Consider the following 26,837-nt stretch of genomic DNA (forward strand, 5'->3'; position numbering starts at 1 on the left):
TCGCAGACGTATACCCTACCTCCCTTGTGTGATTGAATATCCTGTTTGCCGTGATCGAAATATAGGCTACATTTTCAAATCACTTTTAACTATCGTGAACTGAAAAGAAATACTACAAATATTGGAAGAAATTAATTTCACTGGTAAAGAGGTGGACGTCTTTGTCAATTAGGGACTTGTACAGAGTGAAACACGTATGGGTTTAGGGTTATTTTATGGGGACAGGGTAACCTATGCACGGTAGTTGCTGAAACGCTTATCACAGACTGTATGTTGGAATGCAGCATCAGAATACCTACTACAATCCTCTGTTCTAAAATAATCCCAGACTCAATCCACCATCATAACAACTCCACTTTAGTCTTCAAATCACTCCAGTACATGGGTATAGAACGGTGAATGCATATGTGTAGGACCATGGAGAGCCTGTGTCTTTCTGCCACAAAACTAGCTCTAAAGTAGTAGAGCTCAACACACATGATGACCATGCATGTGTGTTGAGGCGTTTCCGTCATATGAAATGAGACCCAGAGTGGGGGTCCATGGTTGGGGGGGGGGGGGGGGGGGGGTAAATAATGGATACACCTTTCTTTTAAAGAACTACTGTCATCTCACTGAGCTGTACGTGACTGACAATGGTGTCAAAGGAATAAATATAGTTGCAGAACAGCTCATTTATCTGTTGCCTGCTAGGAAAAGTTGGCTGCTGGTCTCTCACATGTTTTTAAAATGGCTTCTCGTTCCAAGCAACCGGATCCTTTCCAGATCCATCTAGAACATAAATGGTGCATGCATGAACTTATGTGTGTAGGTGGAAGAAGCCATAGTGTGTGTGTGTGGTCCTTATGGCCATAGCCAAACCATCTTTCGTTATATATGAACAGAATCCAAGTGGTACCCAACATGGAGGGACAGGAGGAGAACCCAGAGAGCCAATGAAAATTGGACGACTCTTTTAGGCATTTCATGGATCTTTTAATTGGGCCAGACCAGAGTGATTTTAAGAGAGGAGACAATGGGCCCTTTTGAAGCTAGGGCACCCTCACTGCCCTATTTAGGTCCTTGGCTCTCTAGAAGGGATATCTCCACAGGTTTACATATAGCTGAGTAGGACAGCCTGCATATCTTGTGTGCCCTTGTTTGGGTTTTTTCCTGAAAGGAGGCTCCCAGTTCCACCCCACCTTCCTTCTCACACCCTGGACTTGGACCAATCTGTGAGGAAATAGCAAAATAAATGATCTGTCACATGATTTAACTACAAGAATACACAAAGTCTGTCACAACTTGAGTACAAAGATGGGTCGTCAACTTCCAGAAAAGGGGATGAGCTTTATTTTCTGAACTGCGTCACTAAATGAGTGGAATCAAAACATTCTTTGACCTCCAAGGTTGAGGCATCCACCACCAACTCCCCTCGCTACGTTTGGGACCATACACCAGGGGATATTTTCTTTGAACTGACAAGAGGTGCTGCCTAGGCTCTAATGAGAAGGAGAACTGACTAAATGCATGGTCACAGGTTCAAATCCCGACGGGTCCACTCAGTCTTCCATCCATCTGAGGTCGATAAAATGAGTACCATTGAGTTGGTTAACACCAAACATCTGTTATTCAGCGCCAAGAGACCCGGACGGGGTAAACATGCGCTTTACAAATACACATATTATGTTATGTTAACCGCTTAACCACGGCAGCAATTCCGCGGCGGTGCGGCGGTTTGATTAGGTGGTCGGGGCCGCGCAGGCCAACGGACGAGTGCAGCACTACGAAGTTAGTGCTCGCGATGGCCGTTGGCCACGGGGCGCATGGAAAGGGATTTATAGAAGGACCACAGATGGTGTCCTTCGATGAGGGAGATGTGCTCCCGGAAAGTGGAGTGATGAAGGAGCAAACACAGGGCAAGCTGGAAATGTCTGCTGTGTGCTAAGATGGGATTTGTGCCACCGTGTGAGGGTAAACTCCAGGAGTCCATGAGCGGTCACAACTGTGTGATTGAACTTTATATCCCCCAAGGTCGGAGGGCATCTGGGAACATAAATCTTTGGAAGATCCCTACCATCTCAGTTCTGCAAAGAAGTACAAAGTGCTAAAAGAACCCAACTGAGCTGCACAAGGCACCATCGATGGTCAACAGCATCAAATAACCACTGTACTGTGACAGAGTGATGAGTACCAGAAACAAAGAACTTGTCTCTGCCTGTGTGACAGCGACCTAGATTGAAATAGTGAGAGCCAATTGAGTTACATTTACCTAATGCACGTGCAATATACTAAGAGGAAAAAGTTAAATGAAAATTGAAAATTGGGTTCTACATTGTACAGCAGTAAGTGTTACATAGTGAGGCGAGAGGTGGAGTAATACCTGATAATGGTCGCATACATTACTCATGATTACGGACATGAAGAATGCGATCAAAGGAATAGCCTCTGACAAAGCACCAGACTCAGGTAGGCTTCATTTCAACTACTGCCAACAAGATCCTGCCCCTAAATCTTTGTAAGTTTACAACTAGAAACACAACAGGAGGGTTTGTAAAGGACACCTTCGCTCCAAGGTGTATCTTGGTGCTCTGAGCTTGAAATGGGTCCGCAGTGTTACTCAGCTAAGTTGTCTCTGTTTTTATGACCCTGCTGGCTGACTGCCCACCTGACTGGTGGCTCCTTATGCCCTCGTGGCCTAAAGAATCACTGCACCTTTCTGAGCGTGTCACACCTCCTGAAATGCGTGGGTCATACAGACCGAACTCGCTCCGATATTAATTATAAAGTGCAGTTGTTTACTATCAAAGAAATCCTAATTCAAACATATTTTAGCTCTGGTGCAGTCATTAATAGACTCTGCTTAAATTGTAAAGAAATGTGTCTGTGCCCATGGTTATTACATTGCTTATAAGTGGTAACAGGATTTTTGGTATTCAGGTGTGAGGCTCCATCTCACTGCCAAAAATGGTGCCTGGAGAACCTCATGAAGGTCATGAGGGCACAGGGCCGGGCTTCTATCATGGGCCGCAGACTAGGGGGAGGCATCAAAGTGCATAAGTATCAGAGAAGCTCTGGTGCAGCAGAAGGGCATGCAAGCGCATACGTGTCCTACTGTCAAACCTGGCAGAGTAGTGTGCAAACGCATGGCCTTTCCTGCCTCTCTATACTTGCGCCTCCAGAAATATCAGGAAAAACAGGCACTAGGCAAACTCAAGACACTATGGCAGCAACCAGAACAGGGCACTGTGGGAATAAGTGAAAAGTGAAAATATTGCTAGTCCCTCAAAACAAGTGCCAGAGGTGGCCACCGCATCGAGCAACACAAATGAAGTATTGTCAAGAGTTTTTTTTCAGCCAGCTGAACTTCTATATAACTTTTTTAATAATGTCTCACAAATAATTCCATAGCTAATACTGTAGCTGTGATAATGGAGGCTGAAAAGTCATTCAACTAGAATGGTACCAGAAAGATATTGTTGTGACCTAAATATTTGCAAAATGATCCTTGTACCTTGTACTGACCAAAATGGTTAGACTTGACTAGTGCTACTGAAAGTTTCTTGGCTTCAAGGGATATGAGACAGGGATTACATCTTTCTCTAATATTATTAGCCTGGGCATCAAGCTATTTGAGGTTTGGGTATAATAATTCCACAGTGCTAACAGTCCATAGACTAAAGGCTACCTGGATGGGACCATTCCATTCCGACTTCAGAATAATTTTCAATTTACCAAAAAGGCATTTGATGAACTAAAATAAACTTTGAACTATTTCCCTTTACGGACACATCTTCCAGTTTAGATGGTAGCGGTAAGAAGTGACGTGTTTGGGAATCTGATTGAGAAAATCCCATTTGCAAATAAATATTATTAGGTTATTTTCCCTCCAGGAGATTAACAGTAGGGTTGGAAAATGGATAAAATTACCCTTGTTTCTGCTAGGTAATGTTTCAGGTATAAAAATTATATTAGTCGCTATCTGCTCGTGACTTTACCAATTGCTTCACAATTTGATCACTAGTGGAGAAGTGTGGCTCAATGGTTAGAGCGGCAGACCTTGATGCAGAGCACTGGCCAGGAACCAGGGTTCGATTCCCGCCTCGGCGGGATCGGGCTTACATTCCTCTGACCGGATATTCTTGCCGATTCTAAGCATGGGTCCCACGCTGCAACTCTGGGCAATAGCTTGCTTAGTCTCCACAAAGGCCCCTGATACACAAGGGATGCCAAGTTTCACCATGGGATGCCCAGGAGTGGACACCCCACAAGGAAAAGCCAGGAGGTGTTCCCTTGTGGTAGGAGTACAAGCGCCGGGATGCCTCCGGGTCACTGTTCGCGCTATACAAATACGCCACATTTACATTTACATTCCACCAAGAAATGACTCACCGGTTACTGTTGAGGGCCGACGTATCACATCTTATAATCAATTTGATACTACGATTTCAGCTTTTCATCTCTATGCATTTGTGTCCAAGACACACTATGGTATATTCTGGTTTAACACCACAAATACTCCTTGACGTGCAGAAATGTAAAAAAATGGCAGTGCCCCAAGGTTCTACCTACAAGCCTTACGACTGAGGTTGGTGCTGTGAACACAGGGGCAGATTTACAAGCCTCGTACGCCACTTTTGCATCGCCGTTGCGTCACTTCTGTGACACAGCGGCGGCGTAAAGCCAGCGCCCTGCTGCGGGGTACTTGCAACGTGACGCATCTAGGGAGATGCGTCACGTTGTAAAGCCCTGCGCCACATGAAACCTGCATCAGGTTTCATGTGGGCGTTCTGTTGCAGGGGGGGCGTTCCGGCGCAGGAATGTCTTGGATAAGTGGCTGAGTGAAATCTACAAGATTTCATTCAGTCCCTTTTCCGACCCTGCTGCGTCAAAACCTTGTGCCTGCTTGAAGCAGGCATAAGACTTGACACACCATGTTAGACATAGGCAGGGTTGGCACAGTGCTGGAGTTGCGTCGCGCCCGCCACACAACTCCAGCACTGCGCAACGTTACAACAGCAGATGCGACACGCATTTGCATTTCCTTGCGCCATGATGCGCCACATTGTAAATGCGGCGCATCCGTGGTGGCGCAAGGATTGAGATGCGTGTCACAAGTTTCCTGGAGCATTGCTGCTGATATGCAGGGATGAGCCAGGAACCGTAAATCTGCCCCAGAGTTCCTAAAGGATTTTATCGAGTAGGGAGCATGAAGTGGACACAAATGCAGATTTCCAGGTCTGCCTGTAAGGAAGAGCTTTTGGCCAATGAGCTTTGGCCAGGGTGGACCTCCCAGAATAGAATTTACAATTTACCATTGGAAACTTCAAAGGCAGTTGTGGGACGAGCGACAAAACTAGAATTGTTTACTAATCAATGAGATTATGGCTCAGTCATAGATTACAACAATATTATAGAATAAGGAGGACCTTTAAGAACGTGGTCTGATGTCCACGAACCCACTAAAATGTCAGTATCTGCATAACATAGGACATGATCGGCTGTGGGTGATAGAGCGCGCAGGTCACCCGACTCTTATTTTATCAAATATGCACTCCTGGGCCCATAACGTGTTTATCACTATATTTCATTAATCAGGTAACCTACACACCGCTATCAGTAATCCTTATTCCTTTCTATTTATTTCCGTGTACCTGACTTACCAATCCTCGAAAACAGGTACCTAAGATCACAATGGATCAGGAGCTAGCTGTGGGATTAAGTAGAAAACACAAAAATACCATGTACATTTAAATTTGTTTGTATTCTTGTAATAACCACAAACGCAAGAGATTTTCAACACCTTTATCTAATTAAATTTAGTCATCATATGCCATGAGAATGAAATTTACACAGATCAGACTATCAATAACTAAGATCAGAAATATAGTGTAGCTATGAATCAAAGTAAGAATCATCTATAAATCGAAGCATAAAGGAAGGGGAAAATAAGGAACACGCTAATTTAGTCTATCAGACTTTCACAACGTTACTAAAGGCGGGTAAAGAAAGGGAACATACTAATCAAAGTAAGCTTCCAAAATATTCTGACAGTTAAGAGGAAAAACGAAACTCATGAAAGTCTCTATACCAACAAGTGCTTATTTTCTATAGGGAGGGTAAGAATGGAACATACTATTTAAACAGTTCAGTATTTGACTATAGGTGGGGAGAAGATATGGAACATGCTAGTAAAATACTTTACGTGAGAGTCAAATGACAGAGAAATTGACATAGGCAGGTTTGCTTTATTTAAGACGGGAGAGAGAGAGAAAGATTTAGATGGACAAACACCCACACAGAATATATTTACCTAGAACGGGATGGAGACTAACCCTAGCCACGGGTCAGTTGGGGAAGGCGGGAGAGCACCCTCAAGGACTTAGGATGCCAGTAGGCGAGCAGGTACACCTCATGGACAGTCAGGACAGGATATCCCCAGGATCTGGATCAGGACTGGGCTCACCAAAGGGTACGACCAACACTTGCAGCTTCGGATACAACGCCTGTGCTACTCCCTCTCTGCAAGGAATCTGCCGATAACCCCAATTGGGTTTCTCAAATCACCTGGCAAAGTGCTTCGCCAGCACTTAAGGTTTCCAAACTCCGACTGAGTTTGTGGAAATTACGGACAGAGTGCTCCGCAGCTCTCTGTATCAATCACCTATAAAGTTCATTGGGTCAGTGACAGGTCAGCTATTCGGACAAGTCGGACAATTTCTCTAGCTAAGCCTAGGCTAGTTATACTGTTTTTGGGTCAGTGTACCACCCACCAATGTTGCAAGTGTAAGGATACCCAACTTCTGATTGGATACGGGAGGTGGTTAGATCATTGTACCTCCTCATTCTAAGACAGTCTCATAATTAATATTCAATATTTGAACCCACCCTCTACATTCCAGTTCCCATGGCATGTGAGTTTAAGAAAACAATGGTATATACAGGAAAACATTACAATGCAACAGATGCAGGTACGGGTTAGTATCTTCGCGCTGGGGCACAGTTCAGGTTCCCATGAGCATCTTAGCTTCAGCAGCCAGCTGGCTGGGTTTCACTGCTGTATGACTCACTTGTCCCTCATCACGTGATTGGTACCGCACAGGCTTCCAAGATGGAGTAGCACCTCTCTCCCAGGCCCTCGAAGGATGTTACATGAAAAGTAAGCGAAAACAATTTAGAAACATGGGAAAAATGAATACACTGTATACCATGATTGGCTATACTACATCCCTTACTTTATAATAACTATTTCATTAGGAGTTAAGCAGAACGAAACAGCTGGGCTAAAGCAGCAGTGCAAGCGAAGAGCATGTGAGAAACAAAGCAGCCATCTTTAGCAGTACTGTGCATGAGCGACAAGTTGCCTCCAGAACTGCGAGTACGTCACATCACATGGGTATGACCGACGCATGCGCAGACTAGAATCCCGCAAAGCAGCAACGATTTTATAGGCAAGCGTAGTTAGGATTAGTAAACACATAGGCAAGCATCACTGGGACACCCTCGTGTAGTGTAAAAGTGCAATATTAATAAGACAAACATGTTGATTATGACGTTAACGTTATTCGAGGTTCATGAATACAAGCAAGTCGAGTAACGTGCGAATCCTTGCTCCATCAATCCCTTCTTTGATGATATTTACTATCATCATTATTAATGGAACCAGTTGCCAACTTTTCCCTTTCACAGCTCACCCATTTCAATTTCTACGAACTTTTTGTTGAGCCTTTTCTCTGCATCCTTATTAGGATGGTAATTCTTCATTCTCTTATAAATTTGATTATTCGGTTCTTCCAGTACAAGCTCATCAACATTCCGTTTCACTCCTCTCTTATTCACAGCATACTTCTTTTTGCATTTTTGACATTTACAGCAAATTATTATTATTAGCAAAATTAAACCTATTCCTGCTATTGGCATCAGTATTTCACTCACAAGACTTTTACCTATGTTAGAAAACCAACTACCTACTGAGGAGAGACCATCAGTTAGTCTCTTCCAGGCACTGTCAACCTCCAGTGGTTTGAGCTCTTTTTCCAAATTAGTTATGTTTTTCACATATTTCTTAATTTCAACACTTTTGTCAGGAATGTAAGTGCAACAATGTTGCGCTTTTAACATTCTACAGACTCCGACCTCTTTTGCCAATAAGGTATCAAGAGCAAGTCTATTTTGTAAAACCATTGATCTGATCGCAACCATTTCAGTATTGACCAGCAGGAGACCAGCAGCAGTGTCAGTTGATAACCGATCCACCACTGTAGACAATTTGCAAATTCGGTGTGTATTCAGAACCACTCCCACTCCAGGTATCAATGCACTAAATATATCACCTAAAATTTCTCCTACACTTTCTCTTTTACTATGCACTAAACCATTAGTATTTTCATTGCTTCCAGCGGCGTCATTCACATGGTATATTTTCGGGAAGACAATTCCAAAATAACAGCTTCCATACCAGTGATCCGGCAATTTGAAATAAGCCTTGTTTCCACATATATAATAAATTCCGGGAAACACAGGTTCTGACCAATTTTTGAAACCCCAACCTCCAATTACCTTGTAATTGTGTTTGCATTTACTGGAACCGATGAATATATTATTATAATAACTAGTCTTTTCTCTATGAAGACAAAGTTTCCCTTTTCTTCCGAAATCCAGCAACAAAGCAGGGTTAGCTTCACCATTTGAGGTGCTTTCCATGTTTTCTGCCCATTTAGGAGTTTTCTGTCTTTTATCATTTGCCTTTCTTTGGAAACTTACCCTTCTTTTCTCTGCCATGTTTAGAAACATTTTATCTTGTTCATGTAATGAACAGGTCAAGTTATCTCTGTGTGCTTCACCTAAATCTATAGTACCTATTGTCAGAAAGTATTCTCCCATATAACGTGTCACGTCACTTTTACTATGTACAATATTCAGATTTCCACGTATAGGACGTTCAGAAAAGATTACGTCAGAGTTAGAATAATAATACTGTAATGTTCCTCTATAAAATAAGCTAGCTAAAATACTACAGGAAATTCCATAGGTTAGGGGTAAATGGTGATAGGTCACACCTTCAGCTACAGAAGTGGGTAGCTTCATACAAACGTAGCAGTTTTCTATTTCCATGGCTTCTACATAGTGTACTAAAAGGTTTGCAAATACATTTAAATGTGTTCTGTTTTTGATTCTGTGATAATGTAGTCCTTCCTTATCTGATGCATCTAAGTCCATATTAGTCTGTCTAAGACTAATTGTTTTCTCATGTCTTTCTACACTTCGTGGTGTCTCTTCTGTCGGCAGAACTTCTGTGTCTTTTGTCACTTGTTTAGTAGGATATAGGTTAGTGTCTTTACTCATCATGAACGGAATAGTAATTGTTAGTCCTATCCATAATATCAGTACTATTGCTACACTACACAAACATACTTTGCAGCATGTTTTACAACAATTTTATCTAGGTCTCCCATTCACATTAGAATCAGACATTGTGGCTCAAAAGAATGTTTTCCAACCCCTCTTTGTAACTATTACACAGGTTGCTTACGCAGGGTAACTTTCAGGTAGGATCTTCTTCTTCGAAAACTTGGTCAGCAATCAGTTCTTCATCACTCTCGTCACTTATCTCGAGGTCTTCAAATTCCTCTAACACTAGGTAAGTCCACTCCAGACTCTGATACTTTTCGTTTTGTCTTTTTATTCTGTTACTTCTTCTTTTAGGCTTGGCTCCAGCTTTCTCCTTTTCACTGGAGGCCTTTTATCTGTCTTCTAGCTTTTCCTCCACAGTTTTCAATCTTAGTCTCAGTCTTTTTATGAATCTTGGTTCACTTTTCTTCTTTTTGAGTCTTTTAACTGGCACTGTGGTTTTGCTTTCTTCTAACGGTCGTTTATTTTCATTCAGTTGTGGCACATTTATTTCAACGCTGTCTTCTTCCCTTCCTGTCTGACTAGTTCCAGGTCTTATTTCAGTCTCTTCTGCCTGGTTACTAAGCTGGCCTTGTTCAGGTGTAAGCTGATTTTGACGTTTGTTTGTTTCAAATTCTGTTTCCTGAACACATTCGTCTATTTCTATCTGATCCTGTTCATGCACTTGGAACCCTTGGTTTTCTTCCGCATGAACTTCAGCCCTAATTTCTAACTGTCCCTTTTCAGTCTCTGGAGTTTTTGGAGGAGTGTCGATAACCTGCCCTGTCCCTATCTGACCTTCCTCCTCATCAGATTTGACATGGATTTCGATTATCTGATTATCTCCCTATAGTCCTGTCTCGTCCTCACTCTCCCACTCTCTATCTAAGTAGGTGTATCTTCGGGTTCTTATTGGATCGAGAGTCAGATCATTTACTGGGACCCACAAGTCTTGACTGGTGCTCGGTTGATCGTCATCAGCTATTTCAGGACCAACGTCTGGAGACCCTTCAGCTGCACAACCTTCAGCCTCAGTTGCTTCTTCTTCTGTCACCCTCTTGGTATGACTGGCATGTATCCACTTTGGCACACCTGTGCACTTCACCGCGGTTGTGGTGACAAGAATCACTTGTCTTGGTTTTCCCCACTTCGGTGCAAGGCAACTCGACCGGGTGTGTTTCTTTAGTACAACCCAATCACCTGGGTTCAGATTATGGACTGGAGTTGTTGGCCTGGCGACGGCGTCTTCCCCAATCTGGTGAGAGATAGAACGCACTTGGTCACCCAGTTGCTTGCAGTACTCTAGTACCAAATCATCAGAAATACTTAGTAGTTTGTGTCCTGGTACCCATGCTTGCCACATCACTATTCCCATCAGTATCTCATGGGGACTCAGGCCTGTTTTTCGGTCTGGAATACTTTTTAGTCCCATCAGGACAAGGGGTAAAGCGTCTATCCAATTCAATCCAGTAGAGTCACACATTTTCCCCAATCTTGACTTTATAGTGCCATTCAGCTGTTCTACTACTCCAGAAGCCTCTGGATGATATGCACAGTGCAGTTTTTGTGTAATCTTGAATGCTTCACAGAGCTTACCTATTACGTCATTTGAAAAATGCCCACCTCTGTCTGATTCAATTGTGACTGGAAAACCGAACCTAGGTATCAGTTCCCTTAGTAACAATTTTGCTACAGTAATAGCATCATTTTTCTTAGCTGGGTAAGCTTCCACCCATTTTGAGAATAGGCAGACTATGACAAGGACGTACTTCATTCCTTTACAGCGGGGTAACTGTATAAAGTCAATTTGTAGTCTGACAAAGGGGCCCTCTGCTTTTCCAATTGTACTTGGCAATACCACTGTTTTCTTCCCAGGATTAAACTGCTGACAAGTTAAGCACCTCTGGCAGAGTGCCTCTGCAATGTTCCTGAACTTTGAATTGTACCATTCCTGTTTGAAAACACGGACCATTCCGTCTCTCCCTATGTGTGTGTCTTCATGTATCAGTCTAGCCATAGGAGCAAGCAAGCTGTCTGGCAACACAGGCATACCATCACTGCAGACAATGACACCATATTCGGTCCTTGGCTGACAACCAGATTTTTTCCATCTTTCTTTTTCCTCTGGTTCTGCTGCCCCTTGCAACTCTTTCAACTCTTCCCAAGTGGATACATCCTCAAACACCATAAGTTGGCAGCTGTTTCCGATTCCCCCCCAATTTGATATTGACTGACATTCTATGTCTTGCACAATGTTGGGCTACTTGGTCAGCATATCTATTTCCGGCTGTCACATCGTCATTGCCAGATTTGTGAGCAGCACACTTGACCACTGCCAATTCTTTTGGTAGCTGGATTGCTTCCAGTAGGTTCTGCACCACTTTCCAATTTCTGATAGGAGTACCCGAGGAAGTCATAAATTTTCTTTGCAGCCACAATTGGCCGAAGTCATGCACAACCCCGTAACCATACTGGCTATCAGTGTATATGGTTACTCTTTTGTTTTTCCCATTTTTACAGGCTCTTGCCAATGCAACCAATTCGGCTACCTGTGCAGACTTTACTCCAAATAGGTAGGATGCTTCTACTGTCTTTTCTAGAGTGCACACGGCATAGGCAGCACTTAGACCTCCATCCCTATGTCTTAAACATGAGCCATCTACAAAAAATTCAAAATCTTCTATAGACAGGGGCGTTTCCTTGATATCTGGGCGTGGTTTGGTGCTAAATTCGGTCAGGTCAATGCAGTTATGCTCGACCTCTTCTTTGACTTCTGCAACCAGTGTATCTGGTAATAGAGTTGCTGGATTCAGTATATTACATCTAGAGATGGTTACATTTGCTGCACCCACCAGGATTCTTTCATACTTAGTCAGCCGAGTAGGTGTGAGATATTGGGTTTTGGTTCGGGTTAGTAGGATTACAACTGCATGTGGGACATACACAGTTACAGGATGTCCCATGACAATGGATTCACTTTGTTCAAGACTCATGCAAGTTGCAGCTACTGCTTTCAGACATCCAGGCAATCCAGCAGCCACTGGATCCAAGGTAGCAGAAAAATAAGCCACTGGACGTCTAGTCAGACCATGAATTTGAGTTAGGACTGAGAGTGCACAATTGTCTCGTGTATCACAAAACAGGGCAAAGTCTTTTGAATAGTCAGGCATTCCCAATGCGGGAGCTGAACATAGACAGTCTCGCAATTTCACAAAATATGTCATGCTTTCAACATCCCATTCCACTGGATCTTTTGCTCCTTTCTTTGTCATTTTTATTAAGTGCTTTGCTAGGACTGCAAATCCCATAATCCACTGTCTACAGTATCCTACCACTCCAAGAAACATTCTGATTTCTTTCTGAGTATTTGGTAATTTCATGTCTCGAATTATCCTAATTCGTTCTGAAGTAACTTTCTGGATACCTTTTCCTATCTGGTGCCCCAGATATTTCACTGAATTTGTACAGAACTGTAATTTGTCTGGTGATACTTTATGTCCACCTTTACCTAAATGATTCAATAATGCAATGGTATCAGTGACACAGTCTCTCCGTCTTTTAGACGCCACCAAGAGGTCGTCTATGTATTGGACCAAGACTGATTCTCCAGGTAGGACTAATGATTCAAGGCATCTTTTCAAAATCTGATTGAAAATCGAAGGACTCACTGTGTACCCTTGAGGAACACGATTCCAGAAATAGATATGACTGTCAAATTCAAATGAGAAAAGAAATTTGCTGTCTGGATGCAATGGGATCAAAAAGAATGCGTGACATAAGTCAATGGCGGTAAACCATCCAGCATTCCATGGAATTTGGTACAAAATCACTGCAGGGTTTGGCACAATAGGACAGCAAGGGACAACAATTTTGTTTACCTTATGCAGGTCTTGCACTACCCTGTACTTCCCACTAGGCTTTTTGATTCCAATTATCGGCGAATTACAAGGACTGATCATCACTTCTTGTATGATGTTTGCTTCTAGCAATCTTTTTATTTCAATGGCAACCCCTGCTTTCACTTCTGCACTCATTTTATACTGCTTAGTATTCAGGTAAACTGCATTTGCTTTCATGGCTATTTGAATCGGGTCTACATTTGTCATCAATCCTACATCTTTTCCAGTGAAATCCCACACCTCTGGTTTCACTGTCTGTTGCAGCTCTTCAGGTAAGTCTTGTATTGTCAGTTTCTTAATTTCTGAGTCAGGCCTTATTAACATTAATTTGTAAAGTCCATCTTCATCTGGGGTCTGAATTTCAATGCCTTTTGGTGTGCAAAAGATGGTACATTTCATTTTGCACAGCAAATCACGTCCCAGTAAGTTCACAGGACTGGAATCACAGACGACAAATCTGTGCATCTCTTTGAAATTCCCTATTGAGATTTCCATGGGCTCAGTTACTGGGGTACTAATTATCTGATTAGACACACCCAATACTTGGATTACTTCCCCCGAGAGGGGTAGGTTTTGAACGTCTGCTGTTCTTACAGTAGAATGGGTAGCACCAGTGTCCAACAGAAAGGTGACATCATTTCCTTCAACCTTTCCTTCAATATATAGCCCTGTCTGGTCTACCGGTAAGGAGGTGCCAAGCACGCACTCCTCGTCCTCCCCCCTCAGGCCCCGTCAGTAAGGTTCATCTCAGAGAAACGTATCATTCAACAGGAATTGCGAAGTTGCTGTATTTCTATCCTCCCATACCTCGATTTCCTCATTCTGCTGTGCTCTATCCTTATAGTTTGGCCTAGGTGCACGAGGCAACTGTGTCTGCTTTACCTGCTGCTGTGTCTTTCGTGGCCCCTCTTTCTGCACCTGTGGATTTAAATCATTATTGGGCACATTACCATTCTGTAGCATGGGACACTCATCTCTCCAGTGCCCTATCTGACCACACCCGTGACAGGGGAATTTCTTCCGGGCTTCCTCTCGGCTCATCTTTACTCGGGGTTTCCCTCCACCCCCAGGGCCTGTATTCGGGGCATTATTATTCATTTTACCTAACTGCTTTTCTTGTTGCTCTGCTAATTTCACTTGTGCCCACATGACCTTTTCTTTTGATGCTTTCCGTTTATTTTCCATCTCATCTTCACAATACTTGGAGTATTTCAGGACCTCATCTATAGGTTTTCCTTGTCAAAAGATTTTATTATCTCTAATCCACTGTGAGATCTCAGGTCTTAGCCCTAACACAAATCGATAAATAAAATGGGTCATATCCTTCATCTCAATGTTATCTATTCCACTGTAAGTTTTGAACACTTGTAACAGTCGTTCATAATATGAGTGAACAGTTTCATCACGATTCTGGGTAGTTCTATCTATGCGGGTCCAATCAGTTTCTTTGGCTGGCACTTTTTCTTTTAAATACAGTATTACTTTGTCATACTGTCTCATCACCTCCGTGGAGGGGGCTCCTGTTCTTGGGTCCCTGTCATACTCCTCACTGGGCCAATCAACTGCAATTTTACATTCTGTCCATAAATCTACAGGAACTACAATGTTGAAGAACCCATCTAGGTCCTTCAGAAGACATTTTTGAATCTTTACAAATCTCTCAACCTGTCTATACCACTCTACAGGCTTTTCTCGTAATTTCAGGAAATCATTCGTAAATGACACAATATCTTGTCGAGACCATGGAACATGTACATATTTCCCACCTGGCACTTCTCTCATAGGATACAAAGTCTCTGCCTTGTTAACTTCTTTTATGACATATTCAGAAGTCATTTGTCTGGACTTACTGTCTTCCTTTTTCTTTGCCCATTGGTTTTCCATTTTTCTAAATTTCCCCATTTCTGTAATAGATTCAGCAATTTTCTTATCTGCACCTTTTTCCCTGACACATTCATGTTTTCTAAATCCTTGTCAGAAAATTCTGCTCTGTAGGGCTTTTGTAATACTTTGGATCTGCTAACATCTATTCCCATATTAGCTGCGGTGTCCATTAATTTCTCATGGAACACTCTGGTGTTTCTGGTAATGCTTTTACAGATGAATAATAACTCTTCCTCACTAAGGGTGTTCAACCTGTCTAGTCCCACGTTCCCAGCCATTAGTTCTTCCAGTTCTATTCTCAATTTGTAAATATTTAATGGTTTTGGATGAGGATTTATTTTTTCTAATTCTCGGGTCCATTGATCTATCTCTTCCGGGGTCACTACCGTGGCACTCCGAGTACCTGCAGATGACTCTATCAGGACTTCTCTTGCACTAGTCTGGGTTCTGGTTCTCTGTGCACTGCCTTCTGGTTTTCTTATGGGCAAATCCATTAGGGAAATTACAGATTCGCATTCACTTGTCTGGCTTATCAACTATTAAAGGCTCTTTTCTGGGCGGTACTACAGCTGGAGTAATAACTGGAATTTTTGGACTAGCCTGTCTATCCCCATAGAGGGGAACAACTGGGCCGATAGTTACAGGAATGGTCAGAGCTTCAGGACTGGTATTTAGCTGGGTTATTTTCTGAATGAGTTCAATTCTCTTGTTCTCTAAGGCTTCCTTTTCTCGTTCCTGTAAAATCTTTTCCATAGAGGTTTCAGGTATCACGTGTGGAACTAAAGAAGGGTAAAGACTCGGGGCAGTTGGAACTGTCCTACTTGGTCCCTCACCACAGATCGGTCTATAACAAGGAATAGTCAGATCAGACATGCTTGATCCCTCATTGTCACTAGGTCTGCAGCCTAGTCCTGTCGCTTCAGTGGTACTGGCCCTTCTATGCCTAGGATGTCTGAAAAATTGTTTTTTCGAACTCTGGGACCTAGACTCCTCATCATATGGTGATGGATTTTTCATGAATAAATCCTCCAAGTATTCGTCTTCTGAATCACCCGCAACCATTTGGTGTCGGGTTTTTTCTCTGCTTTTTCCTCCTACGGGTTCGTCTACACCAAATACTGGAAATAATCCCTCAACCATCATATTCTGTCTCCATTGTTTCATCTTTTTCTCTTAGTTTCTCTCTGCATTTTCGGGTACCATTTACTTATTCCCTTATCCATTCTGGGTCTGTCTCGCTCCAAGGCCTCAATTTCCCATTCCTCTAAAGCCTCGTATTGCGTCAATCTTGGTCTGGGGTGTAAGTCATTCGTTCAGGTCCTCAAATTAAACAAGATTCTACTATTAAAGGTACCATCTAGGGGAAATGCTAAGATTCCGTCGTCCTTGGTATACTTTACCCAATTTTCCAACCATACACAGGTATGATATCCTTTGTCAAACATCATAAATGATGTGGGAGTATTAGGTGGTGGAATGATTACACCTACTCTAGTTTTAATGGACTTATCTTTCTTGAAATATTTTCTGACCTTGTCTGTGAAAGAGATTTTTCTCTTGCTTCCGTACATATTGTAAGGTCTGCCTCTTAGTATCTGATCCTTACAAAAACCTAAGTGTTGCGGATCAGGTAAAAATTTGGGATACCACATATACTTCGTAACCTTAGTTTGCGTGAGAAACTACGTATTTTGTTTACAATCCTTTTCCCAATGCTAGTGCGTCTTTCAACTTTTCAACAACCAATCAACACTGTGATTACAATTGTTTTCGACCAATGGGTGCGCGGCCTTTTTCGCGAGACGCGGTCTCACGCTCCGGCACTCACCCCTCCAACACAATACCAGCTTCGTTACACACCCGCTGTTTTGACCAATACCAGCGCGGCACAGAGTGACGTCAGCGCAGCTCCGCGACCGACTCCCTCCTTCACAAGGTAACGGAAACTTTTGAATTTTTCTTAAAATGCAAGTGCTCAGTTTAGTTTACAACGTATAACATTCGCCACTGTACTCGAGTGTCTATAAAGAACGTTTTGTTTCACTGCAAGTAAACCTCTCCTGTCTACTTTTCATACGCTACGGATAGACCCTTCTGCCTACCCTTCACACAAGCATTAGAGAGCCTGTTACTTCTTTGACTCATCCACTCTTTCCGGGATATATACTAAGTCTAAAGTTTCACCAGCGAACTCCTTTGCAATCACTCAAGCTTCGATGAACCTACTACTCCTTCCTCGTGTGACCCTTACTAGGTTATATCACAACTGAAGTTTCATTAGCGAACTCGTTGCTATCATTTATTCAACTACTCATTCAGAAAACCCTAATTAGCGCTTCCAGTTCTGCCTAACCATGCACTAATTTTCCTCGAGCCACTGAACTCACTGTGAGATGGATTCTACTCACCACCCGCTATTCAATCACCGGGGAATTTCCAGACAACATATAACAATCACTATCAATTTGTTAATAAACACTTTATATAGCAGCATTTCATACCTTATAAAAACATTTCATAACATTTCAAAACAGTATTTATACATCCTATCGGTTTTGGGGAAAAAATATTAGCAGCAATTATTTTTAGCAGCACTTTTAATTTTTCACAGTTTATCAGCAAGTAATTTATCTACCTATCTTAACTAGTCTCAACCATCATTCTGCTACCAGAAAATTACTGATAGAGCGCGCAGGTCACCCGACTCTTATTTTATCAAATATGTACTACTGGGCCCATAACGTGTTTATCACTATATTTCATTAATCAGGTAACCTACACACCGCTATCAGTAATCCTTATTCCTTTCTATTTATTTCCGTGTACCTGACTTACCAATCCTCGAAAACAGGTACCTAAGATCACAATGGATCAGGAGCTAGCTGTGGGATTAAGTAGAAAACACAAAAATACCATGTACATTTAAATTTGTTTGTATTCTTGTAATAACCACAAACGCAAGAGATTTTCAACACCTTTATCTAATTACATTTAGTCATCATATGCCATGAGAATTAAATTTACACAGATCAGACTATCAATAACTAAGATCAGAAATATAGTGTAGCTATGAATCAAAGTAAGAATTATCTATAAATCGAAGCATAAAGGAATGGGAAAATAAGGAACACGCTAATTTAGTCCATCAGACTTTCACAACGTTACTAAAGGCGGTAAAGAAAGGGAACATACTAATCAAAGTAAGCTTCCAAAATATTCTGACAGTTAAGAGGAAAAACGAAACTCATGAAAGTCTCTATACCAACAAGTGCTTATTTTCTATAGGGAGGGTAAGAATGGAACATACTATTTAAACAGTTCAGTATTTGACTATAGGTGGGGAGAAGATATGGAACATGCTAGTAAAATACTTTACGTGAGAGTCAAATGACAGAGAAATTGACATAGTCAAGTTTGCTTTATTTAAGACGGGAGAGAGAGAGAAAGATTTAGATGGACAAACACCCACACGGAATATATTTACCTAGAACGGGATGGAGACTAACCCTGGCCACGAGTCAGTTGGGAAAGGCGGGAAAGGACCATCAAGGACTTAGGTTGCCAGTAGGCGAGCAGGTACAGCTCATGGACAGTCAGGACAGGATAACCCCAGGATTTGGATCAGGACTGGGCTCACCAAAGGGTACGACCAACACCTGCAGCTTCGGATGCAACGCCTGCGCTACTCCCTCTCTGCAAGGAATCTGCCAATAACCCCGATTGGGTTTCTCGAATCACCTGGCAAAGTGCTTCGCGCACTTAAGGTTTCCAAACTCCAACTGAGTTTGTGGAAATTACGGACAGAGTGCTCTGCAGCTCTCTGTATCAATCACCTATAGAGTTCGTTGGGTCAGTGACAGGTCAGCTATTCAGACAAGTCAGACTGTTTTCGGGTCAGTGTACCACCCACCAATGTTGCATGAGTAAGGATCTCCCACTTCTGATTGGACACAGGAGGTGGTTAGGTCATTGTACCTCCTCCTTCTAAGACATTCTCATAATTAATATTCAATATTTGAACCCACCCTCTACATTCCAGTTCCCATGGCATGTGAGTTCAAGAAAACAATGGTGTATACAGGAAAACATTACAATGTAACAGATGCAGGTACGGGTTAGTATCTTCGCGCTGGGGCGCAGTTCAGGTTCCCATGAGCATCTTAGCTTCAGCAGACAACTGGCTGGGTTCCACTGCTGTATGACTCTCTTGTCCCCCCTCTTGTCCCCCATCACGTGATTGGTACAGCACGGGCTTCCAAGATGGAGTAGCACCTCTCTCCCAGGCCCCCGAAGAATGTTACATGAAAAGTAAGCTAAACAATTTAGAAACACGGGAAAAATTAATACACTGTATACCACGATTGGCTATACTACATCCCTTACTTTATAATAACTATAGCATTAGGAGTCAAGCAGAACGAAGCAGCTGGGCTAAAGCAGCAGTGCAAGCGAAGAGCATGTGAGAAAAAAAGCAGCCATCTTTAGCAGTACTGCGCATGAGCGAAAAGTTCCCTCCGGAACTGTGAGTGCGTCACATCACATGGGTATGACCGACGCATGCGCAGACTAGAATCCCGCAAAGCAGCGACCATTTTATAGGCAAGCGTAGTTAGGATTAGTAAACACATAGGCAAGCAACACTGGGACACCCTCGTGTAGTGTAAAAGTGCAATATTAATAAGACAAACATGTTGATTATGACGTTAACATTATTCGAGGTTCATGAATACAAGCAAGTCGCGTAACGTGCAAATCCTTGCTCCATCATGGGCATTGCTCCACGGTGCTGATGCAATGGTTGAGAGAACCAGAAACAACACTTCCTATCAGAGGGAAATCACATATGACTAGCCAGAAGTATTTGTCTAGGCTCTAGGTTGCAGGCATATTGTTTAAAAAGACAAACACATCATTTACTATTTGAGACTCAGGAGGGTCATCACAGAGGGAGACGAGTTGAGTCATTTACCCATCATTAGCTCTGATTAATGTTGATACTCAGAGGCTAAAAAAAGACTCCCTTCTTTCCCAACCTGGACATGGTGTGCAGACAAGCAATGTGTCATAAACAGATGTTGCTTAATAAAGATAGGTGAACTCGATCCAAGGCTCTTTCATTTTCTTTTCCCGCCCTGCTGCTCCCTGTTATTTGCGATTTGTCCATCATGTGAACTGGCCTTAATTTTGCCGATAAAGATGCAATGTCACTTCATTACTTTAGAAGAGAATTATTTCAGAGTTCACAGTTAGTCAACATGCACATTAGTTGTATGTTTTAACTTAATTGTTTTCTGTGCAATTCCAAACAGTTCCATTAGACGCCCTTATCTCTGATGTACCGAATCTGATGATATGTGCTCTGCTTAGTTCCTTTTTCTAGTGCTTAATTGTGGGAGCTATGACCACGTAGATTAGGGCCTAGTGACAGTTTGCCTCTTCCAAAACACACAAACACATTCTTTCAGGCCATATTGTGTTGCATTCCTCCACATAACAGTCAATAACAGTCAATGGCACAAACCCTAATTACTTAGTGGGTAATTGCCACGTGTGACATTAGCACTTGGTTTGCAACAATATTTTCAGTGTTTAAATTCCTTTTTACTAACAGGCTGGGGCTGTATGTTTGCTTCATTTAAGAACTTTGGGGTTGCTTTGGGATTTTAGTTTTGAAAATGACAAAAAAAGTTGTACGTTTGATGTACTGGTCTGTCATGTTGATGGAGCCGTCCATCAAACTTACAATGCATTTCCAGGAAATGCCATGATGGCGGTTCCTGGAAATACAAGAGATGTCCACAATGTAGTGACTGGCTGGTGACAGTCCAGTGTTTGTAAAATATGTTTCCACCAGCCACTTCTCCTGGGCTGGCTTCTACACTCACCCCACACCCATCCAGTACAGGTGTCACCGGTTAATTGATCCTGGTAATAAAATGGGCTGGGTGCACATGTCCTGGGCCAGTTGCCAGTTGCCAGTACCCCAGCTATGTGTCTGTTTGTGTTATTATCACCGGAATGAGGGCCTAGGGGCTGAACTTTTACAATGGCAATGAGATGGTCTGACCGCGCGTACATGCTGGCAGCCACCTGCAGTTACTGGTGGGAAGAAGCAAATCCCTTGTCGAGGGTAGTTCCACAGCAGCTGGCAGCATAAGGGCAGAGGAGAGCGGTGGAAGCGGAAGAACCCTTGCAGCCAGCACCGCACACTTGTTGCCTTCAGGTTGGCAACCCCCACTAGAAGAGGCAAGCAACCACTTCCGCACTGCTCTAGGCTTGCCTGCATGGGTGAAAGGACTGCACTGTCACTGCAGTGGCTAAAGTGGCCATAGGTGAGAGGGGCATGGATCAGCCAGCAACCGCATCCCGAGTGATTGTCGCCCCACAGCAAATCAACAGAGAGCCTACGAAGGAGATGTGTGCTGGCTGCAAGATACTGCTGTTCCCTAAACATACCTCAGCAGTGACCGTGAGAGCAGCACGGCCTGCAGCGCCAGGGTCAAGTGAGTGACTGTGACAAGGAGGGCCCTATGAGATTGTATGCCAAATAAAAGCAAATAAAGGCTTAAATGCAAGTAAGAATTAGCGATACGCTGAGAACCACATTTGGATAGGCAGCAACACTTACTTGGGCCCGTTGGGTGCGGTGTCCCTGCCCTGGGATGGATTGATCAGAGGACAAGCCACCAAACAATGTTGCGTGCCCCCAAACGCAATGCCGTCAGCCTCACACTCAATAACCCCTCCATACTTGCATGCAGCGCACCACATAGTCCATAAAGGAGGTGCAGCGGGATGGCGTGAAGTGCTCCTGCCCATGCCCATCCACAACCCCTGATGGAAGAATAAGGATGCGTGGCCAGCAGGATTGAGGAGGCTGCAGTGGATTGGCCCAACACTCAGCCAATAATGGAGGTGTGGGCCAGCGAGGAAGTAGGCCTGGTTGGGGCCCATGCTGCGATGCCTCAGCAGCAGCATGCCTAGCTCCCTTTGGGGGGTAGGCCCCGTTCGTTAGAGAGAGAGAGGTAGCAAAGAGGCCCGCTATGTTAGGATAGCTGCAGGGGGCTAGAAATACTGCTGCTGTGCCACCTAGGGGCCAAAGGTGGTTACTGCAGAAGTTGCAGGCAAACGTCCAGAGACAGGACCAGCAGCGCTGAGAAAGCAGGATGGCAGCACAGTGTGACACTCAGGAAACAAGTGTCAGAAGATTAAGAGACTGCTAGGAATGCCCCCCCCTCTCACCGGTGGGCTGCCAAGAGTGTTGAAGGAGAGAGTCTGTATCCCCTAGCACAGAACCACAAGTAGCCCTCGCCCAGAAAGCTGCCAAGAGGACAGTAAAGCAAACTGAGTGAAACCAATGGCAGCGCCCAATAAAAAGTTCCTGAAGAGGAAGTATTGGGCACGCGAGGCACCAGCAGAGGGCGCCTTTGGAGAAAGACTGAGAGCTCGTGGTCAGAGGAGCGCTGAGGGCAGCACCAGGAAACCTGACGGCAGGGCAGGAGCATTGGGAGTGAGAGAGTTCTACAAGGGAGAGTAACAATGTTGTCACACAGCGTGACAGACCCTGCAAAGCCTGTCTAAATGGAAGAAGGAGCGGGCGCCATGATGGCGCAGCCTCGAGGAGCATGCATCACACCATCGAGTAATGAAAGGAAGAGGAATAAAAAAGCAAGCCCCTTCATTCAGGAGTGGAGCGTCAAGAGGATCCCGGAAGAAGGGAAGAGAACTGGGAGAGGTCTATGAGGAGAAAGAAGTCTGGTGAGAGGTCCACAAAGACAAAAAGAACCAGTGAGGGGTCCATGAAATCAAATGCAGTGGGAGGGACAGTTCTAAGAACAGGACTCAACTAAGGACCTCCATGTGAAGTGCACATCAAAGGGAGAGGTCTGGTCAGAAGAGTCAAGTAGAAGAGTGTTGCAAGAAGTCACAGTACCATGTTGAGAAGGACAAAACTGAAAGATGGAGGAAGAAGGGAAAGGTGATGATAGACCAGTCACCTAGAAGATCATCAAGGAGAGAAAGGTGATGATAGACCAGTCACCCAGAAGGTCACCAGAAGGTCACCGACAGCTATTTGTGATTGTCATCACAAACCAGTGCTTCAATTTAACCACATAAGGAGCACCGCATATCTAGAAAGCAGCAATACGTCAGCAAAACACCTGAAGGATAACAAGGCATCCCTGGCACTGTAGGAGGCTGGCCAACCAGAAACCATAAGTGACCCCCGGTGAATCTGACACCTGCTGAAGAGAGCACTCTTGACCATTGTTTAATCCACCCCTGGGATTGTACGAAAAGCTTGGACTTGGCCCTGTTGGTAGTTTTTAAATGGCCCCTTAGCACAGCTTATGAAAGGGCTCGCACAGTCCATGCAGTCCTGTGGCATTCCAATTCACGAGGTCTGTGTTATGTATTTCTCTTGTGTGAAGTCACTAAATTAATGCCTCTACACTGTTCCTCTAGGGTTTCCGCATGTAATGGTGTCTTATTCCACCACATCAGATGCTACTCCAGCGCATCTGGCATTTTTTCAGGCCTTATATTTAATATTACCTTTTGTATCCATCCCAGCCCTGAAGAAGTCACGGGATACTAAATTATTGTGACAAAACACGTGTTGGCTGGTTGTGTCCTTTCGCGATTAAGATTAAACTTAAAACATTGACTATTTGAGTGGACTTTAAATGACAACTCTTCAAATGCTTGAAACTTCGACAATCATTGTCTTTATTACATAAATGTGTGCTCACGACTTTGCTTTCTGTAATCCGTGTGGTTTCGCACCCGCACACATACGGAGGTTATAGGGTAATTCCTCCGACCTGATAGCACCGTGTCACACCCATACCACAAATACCATACGCACACACAGCAAGGCGCCATACTTCCTGGCACATTCAAAACCCTACCTTTAGTGCAGCAATATGTCAGCGAAACGCCTGGAGGATAACAAGGCATCCCTGCCATTGTAGAAGGCTGGCCAACCAGAAACCATCTGTGAGCCCCGGTGAACCTGACATCTGCTGAATAAAGCACTCTTGACCATTGTTTAATCCACCCCTGGGATTGTATGACAAGCTTGGACGTGGCCCTATTGGTAGTTTTTCAATGACCCCTTGGCATGGCCTATGAGAGGCCTCACACAGCCAATGCAGTCCCATGACAATCCAGGGACAAGGCCCTCAAGGGATTCCTGTGAGAGGGGAATCCTGTCAAGATAGATGTGTCTGCAGCCGCTCCACGACAGGTATCAAAAAGCATGGAAATTACGTGTGGAGACTGGGTCACCGAAAGTCTATCCAGTAGATGCCGGTGCACCAGAGCCCAGATGGATGGAGTACACAGACTCTGAAAGAACCACCCTTGAGGCAGGGGGAGTGATTTGGAGGTGGTGCTGTTAGTGATTCCTCCATAGCCCTATAGCGTGGCATGGGAAGGATACTGAGCAGTCCACACAGTTCAGTGGAAGCCCGGTAAAAATGGTCTCAAGGGATTCCTGTGATAGGGGAATCCTGTAAACAGAGGAAAGCCTGAAGTTACTCCCCAATAGACACCGGGAAGCACTGCGGCATCCGAATAAGACTCTTCAACCATCCTCTGTCTTTGCAAGCTTGCTATCCATGGAGCCAGGGCATCCAGCAGCAGACTCCACCATTTCTCCAGATGCACCATCAAGTTTGTAAATAGACTTTCACACAGTGAGACCAGGTGAGACAGGACCCACAGTGCCCATGTGGACTATAACAACATGAACTGGTGATTGAGAAATCTAGACTTCTTGCACACTGCCATTCTTGGCCAGAGTAGTCTGGGGAAACTACTGAGTGGTGCTGTGATGCAGGGTGCTCCCAGCTGCACCTGTCCCCTCATTCTGTCTTGCAAGCAACATGAATAGACTTAGTGGAGGTTTTGTTTTGCTATTTTGTTCTTTCCCACAGGTTGGACTGATCCATTTGTAATAACGTTTGGGATGGATGTAGTGAATGGATGGTCATAGTTTAGTGTTTGTAATGTATGTAAACACTAGCCACTCATCCTGGGCTGGTTTCTACACTCACCCCAGACCCATCCAGCACAGGTGTCACCAGTCAGGTGAACCTGCAAATAAAAGGGGCTGGGCAATTGTGTCTTCATGCAGTTTTTTAACTAGCACGAGGGCCTAGGGCCCTCACTATTACACACTGGGGCAGCAGGACATCTCTAAATATGGTTAGTGGGGGTACCCTTGCCATGTTGGGAATAAAGTACTCCGTTATGATTATGATAATCGCTGTATCCGCCCAGATTTATATCAGCCCATAAGCCAAGGTCCTGTTGAAACTCCGGTAGCCTGCCCTGTGGTTGGCCAGCCCGGAAGTCTCCAGCAAGTCCCACAAAGCCTGTACCTACAAAGAGTTTGAAGGGGGTCAGAACAAACTTCCAGAGACAAAGCATAGGGTGGAACTTATACATGGCAGATGAATGCAGTACATCATACAAAAACTGAAATTCAACTTAAAAATGTGATTAAGGAATCGTTCTTGTTCACAACCAAGCCAAAAAAAGCCATGAAATTTGGCAGTTACGGTATCCAATGTACAAGGCACTCCATAACTCACGCCATCTGCCATGCTCAGTAAACCACTTTCTCAATGGCGTGTAAAAGAAGCCTGTTTTACAAGAGCACAACATGGTGGACTAACCCATGTTTTCTCAGAGATTTAATGTCAATTAATAGGCTTTCACCTTCTGTTGCAGATTATGTGCCATTAGTGCTGATTATGAGGGACCCTGAGCTTCCTGTGATTTAGTGAGCGCTAAGGCTCCAGTAAATATATACTTAAGGGAGCAGAGCACAGCAGTAAGAAGTAAGATTCGGTCGAGAGTCTGGGTTATGAGACATTTAGGGGCAGAGTTATCGACACTGAACCAGTGCATTGCAAAAAAAAGTGTTGCAAATTGGAGCAAAGTGCTGATAAAGTTTTACTTTGCACTACAAAACATTGTTTGCCTTGAAAAGAAATCCTAGGAGGTTTGGCTAAGCCAAGCATGGAGTGGGCAGCAGACTTGCTGAGCTCCTCCCCACCTTGGCCCAAAAAGGAATCCTTAGCACCCCATATCAGAGAAATAACTCCAGTCAGAGCAGGACCTGAGCAGGGCATGGATGCCGTCTTTGGAACGGTTCACAGCCTTTGCCAACGCTGCAGCTGCTCAGCCTTTTGTGCTCTGCCCTATATTGAAGTGGATTGGCTGCTGCTGGTGCCTGCCTGGCACTGGGTATTCCAGTGGCGATCCAACTACAGGAGTACACCGGGCCCAAACGGTTGCATAGGACCCTGGAGATGCCTACTTACGGGCCCCAGGGACAACCTTGCATGTGACCTCTCCCCAGGTGCAGACGCACCACAAACCCGGTGCCTCTGAACCTGGTGCTGCAGAGGTGGAGTGCCTGGGGCATAGGTGCAACACTGGACATACAGGAGGTGAGCTGGGTGAAACGATCAGGGTGAAGGCATCAGACTCCTATAGTGCAGCCCATGATGGCCTTTCCTGTCTTCCTCACACAGGTGCCATGTGGGCGGCGCCAGCACTTGTGAGCTGTTGACCCACCTGCCTCGACCCCTGTTATGTCACCTGCCCTGCATCTGAACTGGGTGTGACAACTGTCCTTGGGACTTTTCCTTGTCTGAAGGTCTCTGCTGG

Source organism: Lissotriton vulgaris, chromosome 3_1 (assembly GCF_964263255.1).
Source record: "Lissotriton vulgaris chromosome 3_1, aLisVul1.2, whole genome shotgun sequence".
Taxonomy (NCBI): Eukaryota; Metazoa; Chordata; class Amphibia; order Caudata; family Salamandridae; genus Lissotriton; species Lissotriton vulgaris.